The sequence below is a fragment of the Platalea leucorodia genome (assembly GCF_965183815.1).
Source record: "Platalea leucorodia genome assembly, chromosome: 11".
Lineage (NCBI taxonomy): Eukaryota > Metazoa > Chordata > Aves > Pelecaniformes > Threskiornithidae > Platalea > Platalea leucorodia.
Window position 1 is genome coordinate 15,839,342 of NC_138833.1, and position 12,601 is coordinate 15,851,942.

At 45.1% G+C, this 12,601-nt stretch overlaps 1 long non-coding RNA gene across 4 annotated transcripts in view; it reads left to right on the top strand.

Moving 5' to 3' along the window:
• The window catches only part of LOC309596293, a 40,046-nt gene that overhangs the window by 12,454 nt on the left and 14,991 nt on the right, over positions 1–12,601 (top strand). For 2 of the 4 annotated variants that reach the window (XR_014229483.1, XR_014229484.1), the window contains exons 2-3: positions 8,695–9,051; positions 12,000–12,233. This is a non-coding gene — a long non-coding RNA (uncharacterized lncRNA). Of the gene's footprint in view, positions 1–6,428; positions 6,648–8,694; positions 9,052–11,999; positions 12,358–12,601 lie in introns of those variants that run through there. The other 2 variants (XR_014229485.1, XR_014229482.1) reach the window with 2 other exon arrangements.

Consider the following 12,601-nt stretch of genomic DNA (forward strand, 5'->3'; position numbering starts at 1 on the left):
TTCTCCTTTGTTTAGAACCAAGAGCAGGGTTTAGAACCACAGAGCAAGGGACAAAAAAAGCCTGTATGAGTGTTTAATAATATGACCTTTCTCTATTATAGTCAGCAAACCTGCTTGATAATGACTGTTCTTTTGCCTTGGAAAAAGAAAACAAAAATACCCCTGGTGGCTAACACATTTTTTATTTAAGTTATTTAAGTTATACAGCTGGAAAATGGAGCTTTCGGATTGGGAGTCATGTCTGTAGCTGCTGCTGGCTGTACACTCTGGGCTGTAGGAGTCCTGGTCTTGGGTCTCCTCCACATCAAGGCAGTGGTGTGCACCATTGCCCTGTCCCCCTTCTCCTCATGCTCTGCTTTCCATTAGAGGGCATTTGGGCTGGACTGGAGCATCCAGGTCTCCATCTGAACGGAGGCAGCTGGAGAAGTGAAGCCAGGCTTGCCAGACCACCTTATAAATACACCCAGCTGGAAGGCTGGCTGACTTCGCAGACCTTACAGTCGTGTTTCTGACCCTGTGCATGCCCCGGGATGAGTTTTGCCTTCCTAATGTGCCATATGGCCCCACTGCAAGAGCCGGGCTGGTGCTGCCGGTGCTGCTGGTGCGGGCTGGGTGCTGGCATCGGCTGCGGTCAGCTGGGAACTTTTGGGCTATTTTGAGCCCAATGAAGGTGAGCCCAAGAACATGACTGTATTATGGCCTCAAGGAGGAGGGACTGTAGCTTCCAAGTGAGTTTTTCCTTTGTTAGGGCATGTAATGTTGACATGTTTGATTTGGACATGTGTTTGTGGATGCATCTGGTTTCGTCTTGGTGCTGCCATTTCTGAGAACAGATTGCATTGCAACACAGAGACAGCCCTGATGACCAAGTCCATCAGAAACTCTCCTTTGTTGCTGTTATGATCTTGGAAAGAACACTCTGCTAAGGACAGAAAAAAAAAAGGGGGGGGGGATAAAAAAAAAGGGGGGAAAAAAAGAGAAAAAAAAGGATGAAGCAGAATTCTGTCTTGGCTTTAATGTTGGTTTGAAGTTGATCAGCAGGTTTGAAGTTGATCAGCAAATTGAATGTAAAGGCATGGAGAGCTGGGAGGAGGCAGGTGAGGTGATTCATCTGGGGTTACCGCTGCTCGGTCATTGATTCTTGCTCCCATGATCTGGTCGTTATTGCTGTTGAAGTACGTAATCAAATCCCATATAGCTTCAGTATAACTTGGAAGGCACAGAAATATGGCAATAAGTGAATGTGCGGGTGGGCTGGAGGGATTCGCGTGTGCCTGTACCATGGTGGGTCAGCAGAACCCCATGCTGCCACGGTCACGCCAGCTCTGCTGTGGAAGCCTGGCCACAGGGATGGGAGAGGCTGAATTAACCAGGAGTTAGACACCCTGGGAGTAAATCAGGTGGTTCGATGGAACAGACCCAACTATGATGTTGAGGGTTACTGTGGCAAGGAGCGTCCATGGTCGCTTTAAACCTGCTGGGGCGGGTAGTGCCATGTATCGCTGGAGTCAGGTAAAGGGTCACTGTGCTATAAATAAGTTATGATGTGCTGCATGAACCTTGAGTTATCAGGATGTAAAATATTGCTTCCCGTAAATCACGGTGAAGCAGCAGAGGCACACAGAGCCGAGAGGCAAACAGGTTGATGGAGGCTGTTTCAGGCTGATCTGGATAAAGAAAGCAGCTAAGCCTAAAGTGGGGTACAAGTGCATACCCGTTTGCCAGAAAACTGGCAAAACAAAACAATTTTAATTCTCTTTCTTACAGAAAGCTGTACAGCATTTAACCCACTGAAAATTAAAAACATCACTGAGGGAACTTCCTTGGAAAGCAAATAATGGCTGCAAGCAAGCTGTTTTGTCAAAAACTCAGTTTTCTGCTAAAAAAAAAAAAAAGCAGATTGACAGAAAAGTTTGGGCTTGTCCTCGTGCTTACCCAATGAAGTGGGCAGAGTGCTTTGTACCCAATTAATGGCAGCCTAATAGCAGTCATAATTTTGACTGCTGGACTGTGTACACAGAAAACTGCTCTGATGTCCAGGTATTATAAAGTGCAGTCACAAAAAATTTGAACCATCTTGCTAAATTAATCCTGCTCTACAGCATAATAGGTTGCTAATGGAGATATATTTGATTTAAATATGACTATTTAACAAATCCAGCAGGCACTTTGGTTTTGGAGTTGTGTTACAGCCAATATTTCCTAGACTTATTTATATAATTCAGTTTTATTTTAGTCTTACTATTTTAACCCTGTAATAACCCTTGCAGCTGCCATGCAGAGCATCTTTTCCTGTCCCAGACTCCAGCCATAGGAAGAAATGGCCGAAGTAAGTCTGACTTCTAGGCAGTGAGGGGGAAATAAAGCCTTCCCGTTACAGATCTCTAACAGTATCGCAGCATAATAAATTTGAAAAGGAATATTTGGTTGGGATACCTTCCAAGGTACTCAACTGTAGCTTTTTGCCTTGTCTCATTTGTTTCCAGAGCTCTTCCCTCCGCTGGCTTGGTGCTTATTTTGCACCCGCTGTGGCCCCTGCACTGCCTGCAGAGGAATCCTGCAGCCCACGCTCACGCTGCGCCTCGGTGCTTCCCAGGGCATTGGCTCTTCTGAATCACAACCTTTTGTGGTTTCATATCTTCAGCCCTTTTCATCTGCACCTCTCCAATTGCCCCATAAACATTAATGAAGTGTTTTAATATGCATCTGCAGGCTAGGAAAAATGTCGGTATTCCTGTTTTAGAGATGATGAAAGTATAGAATAGAGAGGAAAAGCAAATAGTGGCAGGTTTCCTGATCCTAATCTTCTGCTTTAAGCGTTGCATCGTGCTTCCTGTTGATGCAGAGCAGTTCCCCCGATGACCTTCATTATACTGTTGATTCACATGATTAAGGTGAATTAAATTATTGGAGTTACTTACCCAGATAGTCAGGCAGCCTAGGTTTTTCCGTACTCTTGGTTTTGCTTTGTTGTTTTAATTTACTTGCTAGAATGAATCAAGGCTTGATTAAGGTGATAATTAGATATTCAGGTGTTCCTGAGATGAAGCATTATTCCTACAGAAATTCTCAGACAGTTGAAAATAAATGGTATGTCACACTTGAAAAATGGGAGCTGGTAGCTTTTGGGCATACAGACATACATGTGCACCCGCAAATAAGCACCGCTGACAGCTCGTCAAGCAGCCTCGCAGAACGAGCTGTTGCCCATCATCTCCCATAGCCTGCAGAAGTGGCAACTGCTTGGGCAACTTCTGGGAATTGTTGGAAATTTCTAACAGGAGCGGTGCTGAGCACATCACGGGAAGCACAGGAAACACCTGGGTAGGGGTTTCTTCAGAGTCGGGTTTCATCCACGTTGGCACACACAAGGACTGTGAGCCTCAACAAAATAGAAACAAACCTGCTAGGGAAGCAGGGAAACATATGTATGTGTGTTGGATCAGGCCCATATGGCAGAGCACTACAGATAAAGGAGCAAATGCCGTGAAGCTGGTGGAGGCTTCCAGCAACGTGCCAATTTTCCAACTTACCTGCTGGCATTTGAAATCCTGGCGGGTAGCGCCAAAGGCATGTTCCTGTGGTTAGCTCCCTCAATGTATGCCATTTCCCATTTCTGATTAATTGTTCTCATGTAATTGCCTTTGAATTGCCTCTTGCTTCTTCTGCGCCTTCAGAACCGCAGGGCTGAGGTGTCTCCCTGCTCGCGGGGTGCTCTGTCTGCCAGAGCTGAGCGATGGCTTTAGTTCATCCTCATCGACATCTGTATCCTCAACAGGTGTCTGGGCTCTTGTAGAAAACATGGCCTTAGGAATTGCGTTTGCTATTGAGAAATGTTGCAATGAACATTTTAAGGTAAGTAGGTAATAAGGGAGGAGGATGGTTTTTACTCCAAGTGATGCAAATCCATCTGGAGGGTTTCGGGGGCGAGCATGGCATTGCATGAATTTGCAACAGATGCATTTTGATTAAAAACAAAAGAAAGTGAAAATATAGGTCAACGGTTTATCACGCGTAAGGCTGACTCAGCTATCTCTCAGGGCTGTAATAGCTGCCGGCTGTGTCCCATCCCTCCTGCAGCCCTGCTCTGCCTTTTGCACTTGATGATGGGTGCTGCCTGGGGACAGCAGGAGTTCACCCAGAGCTGAGCCTGGGCCAAGAGCTTGAGGGGCCAAAATTCAATAATATAACTGCATATTGAGATTGAGCCACCTAGAGTTGGAAGGGCATCGTCAGGGACTGCTAAAGCTTTGCCCAGCACATCTCTTAGGAAGGGGGAAGTAAAGTGTGGGTAACCCAGGTCTGCGGGGCTGTTAGCAAGCTGGCGATTCTCAAACTTTTTGATCCAGCTACCAACTCCCCTGAGTACCGTGGGCTGCGCAAGCCTTGACACCAATATCCGCATTTCAATGTTTTGGTCATTTATTTTTGGTAGCAGGGTAACCACACTGTGTTTCCAATAGCATCGCAATGAATTTCTAACAGTAGTGTTCACACCCGTATAATTTCTTGGCTGTTTTGTTTGCGTGGGAAGGATGCATAGGTGGGATTGCGCATGCCAGGAGGTGTGTGGGGTTACAGCAGTCCAGAGGAGATGGGGCTGAGACCAGGGTTACACGCTGGTTTCAGTGTCATTGAACTGGAAAGCTCTGGTTTTTGTGGGGGCTTGGTGGCCAAGTGGTATAAGTCCAAGAAGAGCAGATTTTTTTTGCAGCTGGCAAACTGGTTAACATGGATGAGGAAGCAAGTATTGCGCGTGAAGCTGAGAATTAGGCTTTTGCAGTCTATCCTCAAAAGCAAACGCATCATGCATATCTCTGGAAAGGAGCTGTTTGCTGTTGGCTGCACTGGAGGCTGGGCCAGGCTTGTTTAGGAGCCTCCGGGCTGTTTTTGCAGAGCTGAGGGTGTCAGACGAGGGTGCATAGGAAGTCTCTCCTCCTTGGCAATCCCCCGTCTTTTAGGTTTTAAAGCTTTTGGGCAATTTTGCTGTGAGAAAGCTCACTGCATAGAACAGGAAGAGCTTGAAGTAATATTTGCATGTCAAAAAAAAAAAAAAAAAAGAAAGAAAAAGTCAAAGAATCAAAGCAGCAATTGAAAAGGGGAAGAAAAACACTGGACTATGTCAAATGCCTGCTCGTGTTTGATGCTCTGAGCATTTCAGCCTGGTTGCTTCCATCCCACAAGTACGCCCACCCTCCACCCTCCCCTTGTGTGTTTTATTAATAACTCTGAACTTGAACTACATGGTGAGCATTTCAGGGCAGGGAGCTGCAGCCCTAGCTGGAGCTCGGGGCAGCTCTGGACCCCATGGGGTGAATTAGCACATGGGAAAACCCCCAGGAGCGGCTCCTTGTCCATGGCCATCTGGTTTCAGAGCCTGAGTTCAGCCGCTGCATGCCCAGCAGCGCTGGGTGCCTCCAACCTGCTCCAAACCTACACTTAGACTTTTATTAATGTAGGAGAGCAGAGAATTAGAGGTCAATGCTCTGCTGTTGTAAAGCGGCATGTGTAAGAGTAATATCAGCACTTGCTTGATCATAGAATCATACAATCATTTAGGTTAGAAAAGACCTTTGAGATCATTGAGTCCAACTGTTAACCCAGCACTGCCAAGTCCACCACTAAACCACGTCCCTAAGCACCACATCTACCCGTCTTTTAAATACCTCCAGGGATGGGGACTCAACCACTGCCCTGGGCAGCCTGTGCCAGTGCTTGATAACCCTTTTGGTGAAGAAATTTTTCCTAATATCCAATCTAAACCTCCCCTGGCGCAAGTTGAAACACTTTCATGTACATCCAAGACTCTTGCATGGACCTTGTGTACCAGGGGTTCGAGTTGGAGATCTGTAGGGCAGTTGGAGCTTTCTGGGCTTTGCAGGATGTCTGATGTCAGGGCTGTGTGTCTGCTCGCAGTGCTTGTGCACTAACACCTCGCCGGTGTCATTTCCTCCACCCTCCCCTCTGCTTTCAAGCAGGGCACTAGCTCAGAGCCTTGGCACATACCAGGCGCTCAGTGAAGTCCCCAGTAGGACAGGGAACGCAAGGCAGGCTCAACAACAGTCATAAAAATGAAAGAAAAACAGTATCGCCTTCAGTCCCCAAAGCGTACACCCAGCAGGAAGCTGCCTGGGAACTGCATTCCCATCGGGAAGCACCCAAGTCCTTGCCCTTTTAGCTCTGAAGGGTCTGAGTCTGCTCTACAGAGATAGTTTTTCATGGGCTCTTAGTAAATAAGCTGAGTTCCCCCCTCCCAGCCTGCTCCACCCGCCCTGGGAGCTGGCACTGTTCATAAGAAATGCTGCAACTGGGCCGGACAGATAGGCATGATGCCAAGGCGAGATGCCTTCTTGTTGACCTAGGAAGAGTAAAAATGTTGGGCTTAGTGTGGAAAAAAAAGACCGACTTGGAGGAAGTTATGAAAAATCACACAAAAACGTCTGTGAACTTGGCCGCTCTGCAGCGGCGGTGCCGAAAATAGCTGCAAAAACTGGCCGCATCGTGGTGAGCAAAGCTCCAGCGATCTGCGGCTTCTGCTAAAGCGTGAGGAGCAGGGGGTGACAGGAGGAAGATGGTGCCACATCTCATGACAAGGGCTCGCTCTGTCTTGAGGAATTCACCTGTTTTAGCATCTTGCACGTTTGAAGGTCAACTTGCATTTATTGGCTTGTTTTTAGATGAGTTCAAAAGGTATTTGCATGAAGTTTGGAAAAAAAAAACATAAGCAAATGAAACAGTCTCCACAGGAAATTTTGACATAATTACTGTGACTCAACTTATTAAGCCTAGCTGTATTATGTAACTGTTGGTCTCGATGCTTTCTTCTAATCTTGCCTTGTGAGTGTGCTACTGGGCACTAACGGAGATAAAAGAATTTGTCAGGTATGAAGCTGAAAATCTAAATTTTCAGGTTTTTCAGTCACCCTTTCCAAATACAGCATAAGAAGGGTCTCCACTGAGCCTCACTGCAGGAGCAGTCACTCACCGTGGTGCTTCTTAATACCAAAACAGGGGAGGGTGCATCGGGAAGCAGGGTTTCATCCCCTGGGAACAGTCTCATTAGTGGTCATGAACGTCCATGGGGTAGCACCAAGATGTAATTAAAGGTTAAATAGATTGTGTTATGAGTGATGTAGCCTGGCTAAGGACTCTGACCACAGAAGTGGGGTCAGGAGGTGCAAAAATTACTTAGAAACTTCATGGCTTGGTGGTAGTTCAGGTGGACACAGGTCACAGTCAGGCTGAGCAAGAATTAAATATTTCAGCTCATTTCAACAAGATAGCTGTTCTTCGGTTGTTTTTTTGGGTTTTTTTTTAATAAACACAACTGAAACATTTTGTTTTGATTTTATATTTATATGGGGTGACTTAAGCAAAATTCAAATGTACTTGTGGGAAATTCCCTTTTGATCTAAATCATGTTTTCTGAGAGAAAAGTGCTGTGATGGGAAAGTTCCAAACAACTCAGATTTCAACATTTGTTTTAGTTATTCGAGACAAACGATGCTCTGCACATTAAAGTATTTGATTTCATCTTGTTTCGTGATGTAACTGAGTGATCCTTGTATGTCCATATGCTTGTTATAGCCAGTAAGTGGTGTTGGCTGGGTACGAGGCGCAGGTGACAGATGCCATGAGGGCGATGCCAGTTTCTATGACTTTCCATTAGCTATATAAACAAGTAGGGCTGCCACCAGCCACCACTATTGTACAGGGAAATTCAGCCTAAACATGGTCTGAAGCCCTGTAAATACAGGGTACAAATGCAGCTGCTTCCCAGGACGATGCATGAGTCAATCCCAGCCAAACGCTAGTGGCTGAGGAGTGATCAAGCTTCTCCAAGGGCTTGTCCTGGAGTTACATCAGCTATTTACACCCTACTCTTTAGTGGCTGTGCCTTTTGTTACTGGCAGAGTAACTATTCCAACTAGCAAAAAAAAAAAAAAAAAAAAAATATGTATATATATAAAATATACCCTTTAAAACTGTTTACCCTGTGACTGAGGAAAGTCCATCTGCTGTTGTGAAGCATCTTTACAGGTAATACAGCTCAAAGTCTTGGAGGCTGTCCTTTAAACGGCAGGCATACTGGCTTTCATCTCTCCACATTTTATATAGGTAAATAACTTATGAAATAGGAATATGGGTAATTCTGATGTAGAGGACAACAGGAAGAGGAGCTGGGCTGAGGAAACCAAGGAACATGCGTGTGCTGTAGGACCTCTGTGTTCATGCGTGGGAGATATATATGAAAGTGTCCTGAAAATGGGACCATCACTTTGGATCTAAAGACCGTGTTTAAACAGGTGATGGATGCACCTGGTTGTGGCTGCATGGGAAATACTGTTAAGAAAAGAGATGATAGGAAAGGGGTTGCCTTTTTATGCCACTTGTCAAAATTATTATCTTGGGATATCACTGACTGGAGGCTTTGCAAAAGTTTGTTCTTTTATTTTTCCAGTATTATTCTGCCTGATGGCTGCTGCTTATTAATTATTAAAGGAATTTTGCATCATTCAAAGGTCATGTTTTGCATTAGAGGGAGGAATGTCCAGCTGACTGTTGACAGGATACCATTAAGCAGTGCCTTTGCATCTACTAAAGAAAATAATCTGAAATACATACCAAATACAAAGGTTTTGGAGGACCACAACAATCTGACTTACTGCTTGTTATTTACATTCTCTTTTCCAGAGAGTGAAAATGCCAGAAATAAAGGAGAGGAGCTACTTTGCACAATTTCCAGTGATTTTACAGATTGAATTTCAAATTTGTAGAAATCTGCCATGGGAAGGGGCTGCTGGCAAAGCTGGGGGCTCGTCCGCTCAGCTGATGTCACATGGAGCGGCCAAAGATGGAACCAGTTCCCAAAGCATTCGTGGTCTGGTGGCTAACCAGGACTTTGGTTCGAGACATCAGACTCTAATCAATGAGTTTTGGGAGACTCACCTGCAGCTGCGTGGACCATCTCGAATAGTGTCTGTCTGTCAGTAAGGAGCTGGTCTGTCTGCCCCGTCATGTTGATTGTCCCATGTGCTGGAGAGGATGCAGGTATGAAACTGGGCTTTTTCTCCATCAAATAAAACACTTCAAATGAAGTTCTGTGCATGTGCTAAAAAAAAAAAAAAAAGAAAAAGACTTGATTACTGGAGACAAACAGAGCACATGCTCAGAGACTAACGTTAAGCTGACATTGAGGTGGTGGGGAGAGTATCTATATAATTACCCCTGTTCTGTCTCCTTGCATTTCGGATTGGGCCCCCATGTAAACACTAGAGATATATCAGCTGTTGGACTGTTCCCAGTCTGCTCCTCCAAAGTCACGCATCAGCAGACATTGCCGAGCAAGAAAAAATGGTATTTGTTTTATTAATGTGCAAGATAACAGGACATAAAGAGTTGGGTTGACTTATGGCTGTAATACGTAATTTTTATTTTAAGTCTACTGATTTATTTGTTCAGTTTTATATTTGTATCTTGATAGCATGTTCCCTCTACTTCATACAGCTGTTCTTCAAAGTATGAGTTTTCCATCATGGTACTGCTGAACTTCATGGCTCCATACAACAGGATTTAGAAATTTATCACAAATAAGGGGTTTTTTCAAGGGGCCATCTATCATCACAGTATTTGGTAGGAAATAAGGACAGACTTTTGGATTCTGATGTTATTTTTTACTCACTTAGCACTGATGTAGTCTTAATTACACCACTTAAATTAATTCTCACCTACATGAGAAAAAAAATAGGACAGTGTTGGGCCTGCTTAATTTTTATCCAGAATGATGGAATGGTTTATTCAGCCAGCAAGGAATGTCAGAATAATACAGATTTATCTTCTTTTGCAAGAGTATGATAAATTTGATTAATCTGATCTTGTGGTCATGAAGAGTAGGCCATCTGATGTGGCACAGAGCTGTTTGATGATTGTACTAGGAAGGGTTGTTTTGAGTCCAAGACCTCTCTCCGCAGATGCTGCGCAGGCAATGGTGACTTCTGCCATTAAACGTCAGGCTCTTCTCTAGTTCTGCTTCCCACACTAGACATGGCTCCCGTCTTACCCTGCCTACTCACATGGAGATATTGCATGCTTCAAGAGCTCAAAAGGGAAAGTTCAGATTTGGTCCTGAGTTTGGACAATGCCAGTGGTAGATCCAAAACCACCAAGAGATCAGGTCTTCCCCTCCTGCGTGACTGCTTCTGGCTCATTTCACATTAAAGCATGTTTGTTTCCTGCTGGTTAGCAACAAGATCCTGAAGTCCACCATTAGCTTGACCAAGAGTTAGGTCAGGAGTTCCCTACATGGCCATCTGCTCACGCCTGCAGGAAGGGAGCCCAGCGCAGCCATCCGCAGCAGTGAGGGGAGGCGAAGTGGCAGTGACCTCTGACATCCTTTGCAAACTGGGCACTATGGTGTTTGGAGCCCGTGGAGAAATTTCACTGCGGGGGGAAAAACCACTAAGATGGTATTCTGTAAGTGTCCAAAATGATGGATATCTCAAGGTGTCTGAAATGGTCTAGTTACGTGGTACCCTGGGTGCCTGGAGACATCCTGGAAGGTGTGCTGCTTCACCAGGGACTTCTCCAATGCTTTTCCCATCTTTTCACCTGTTAAGCAAAGCCTTCAACGTGGCAACGAGCAAGAAGGACAAAGCGCAGCTTGTGCGTCTTACACAGCACAAGGTTTTGTGTCATCTGAGTTACAGGAAATTAGATTACTGCAAGAGGTATCTCCTTGCAAAGGAGATGTGTCCAAACCTGTCTGACACCTGAGGCTGCCTGAAATCAAGCCTCGGTGCTGCCTGTTGAATATGCTACTTTGGACCCGCTGGAACTGAGCAGATATCCAAGAAGGACGTGGAGGATATATTTTGTTATTGGCTTGGTTGACGGGTACTTGAGTCTTTTAAACATTTCTGGTGTGTCAAAAACCACAAAAACATAGAAAATTTCACATAGAGACTTTGTGTCCCATCCCTTCCCCCACCTCACCTTGATTTCTGGTACTTGCTGTTTGGTTTGGCTAACATCAGAAGTGAAAGGACAGTATTTCTCATTTCTCCTTCTGACCCAGACCAGGAAATGTGGAGAAGCGTTTCTAATCTTTCTAAGCTGAAGTCTCTTTTTTTTCTAGCCTGTAAGCAGGTAAAGGGAAATTTGCTTTTTGCTCTGAGTAAGACATAGATACCCAAAACACTTTGCTCACCTTGGGTAAAAAAATATTATGAGATGCTCCAGCCTTTAAATGTTCTGGCTCCTGGAAGCAAAGAACTTCCTACTTTTATTTTAATTAAAGTTCGTCCTTGGGTAATCATACTTTGCTTTTCTAATCGAATATGGTGTGTGTGATGTGGGACTTTCCAAAAACAGCATCTGATTTGGTTGCTGTGTCCTCTGTCCCGCTGGCCCTGATGAAGGGGCTAATATTTCCCTGTAACCTTCCCAAAGTTCATCTTCCTATGCAGTGTACTTCTCAACCTTCTTCATCAACAAAGAGAAAATTATTAGTTTGTGATTTTTTTTGGAGCAGAGAAAACTTCCTGTGAAGTTTTTCATCTTACATTTGATTTAAAAATATAAGGGATTAGAGGGGGCTGAAAGCAAACAAAAATATTTGTATAAATTATCTGCTTTCCACAGAAATTGTCCATTTTTCTGTGATTTATGGAAAAATGCTTTGCTTTCTTCTTTCTCCTCTGCACTGCTTCCTGCGTCTTCTCATCCAAATAACTTTTCCTACACTTTGCAAAGTTTTTCTGTCTTCTGCTGAAGAAAGCCAGGTATCATTTGGGTTTTTTTTCCTTTGGAGGCAAAATGAAAATTTCTCTTACATCTGCTATTTTTCTTCTGCAAGCACCCTCATTCTTCTGAGCCCTTTTACAGTGCCTCCTTGTTAGGGCACAGAATCATTCCAGTGATAACTTAGATCTGTTTGTTTTGGGAGAAAATGTGAATTATTGCTCAGGAGGGACTGTTTCTTTTGTGTTTTCCCATGGTAGATCTGCATTCCCGGGCACAGTGGGTTTCCCCCATGGACCTTTGTCATCTCCTGGCTGCATGGACCGTTACCGGCTCGGGGATGAAGTGTGAAGAGCAGAAACTCACTGTGCACAGCCTGAGTGTCGGGAGATGCTGCGTCTGCTCCACTTCTGCCCCAGCCTGACATCCTGTGTGACTTTCAAGCAAATCACTTGATGTCTTTGCATCGCCATACCTAGCCATCCTCGTCCGGGGTAATTGCAGCTTCCTTGCTCGTAGGGTGCTGGTAGGGGAACTTCAAGCTTCGGTGGTGGATTCGTATGTCGAAGCAGAGCCCTGCATGCTGTGCTCCGCAAGGGGAAGCAGCTTGTGGGAAAGGTATGAACTGCAGAAACAAGTGGTGCCTTGAAAAAGCTGCTGCAGGCTCCGAGCAAGCTGAGGAGGGGAGCTCCTGAGATGGAACTGCACAGAACCACAGGAGCCGCTGCGCAGACGGGTGCTGGGGTGCTTTGTTGCTGGGAGATGCAGCTCCTGGGGGGAACTCGGGGTTTGGGAGGCACTGTCTCTGTGCCTTCATCTCTGACACCCTGGCCCTCACTTTTGTTTAAAGCATGTCTGGGTG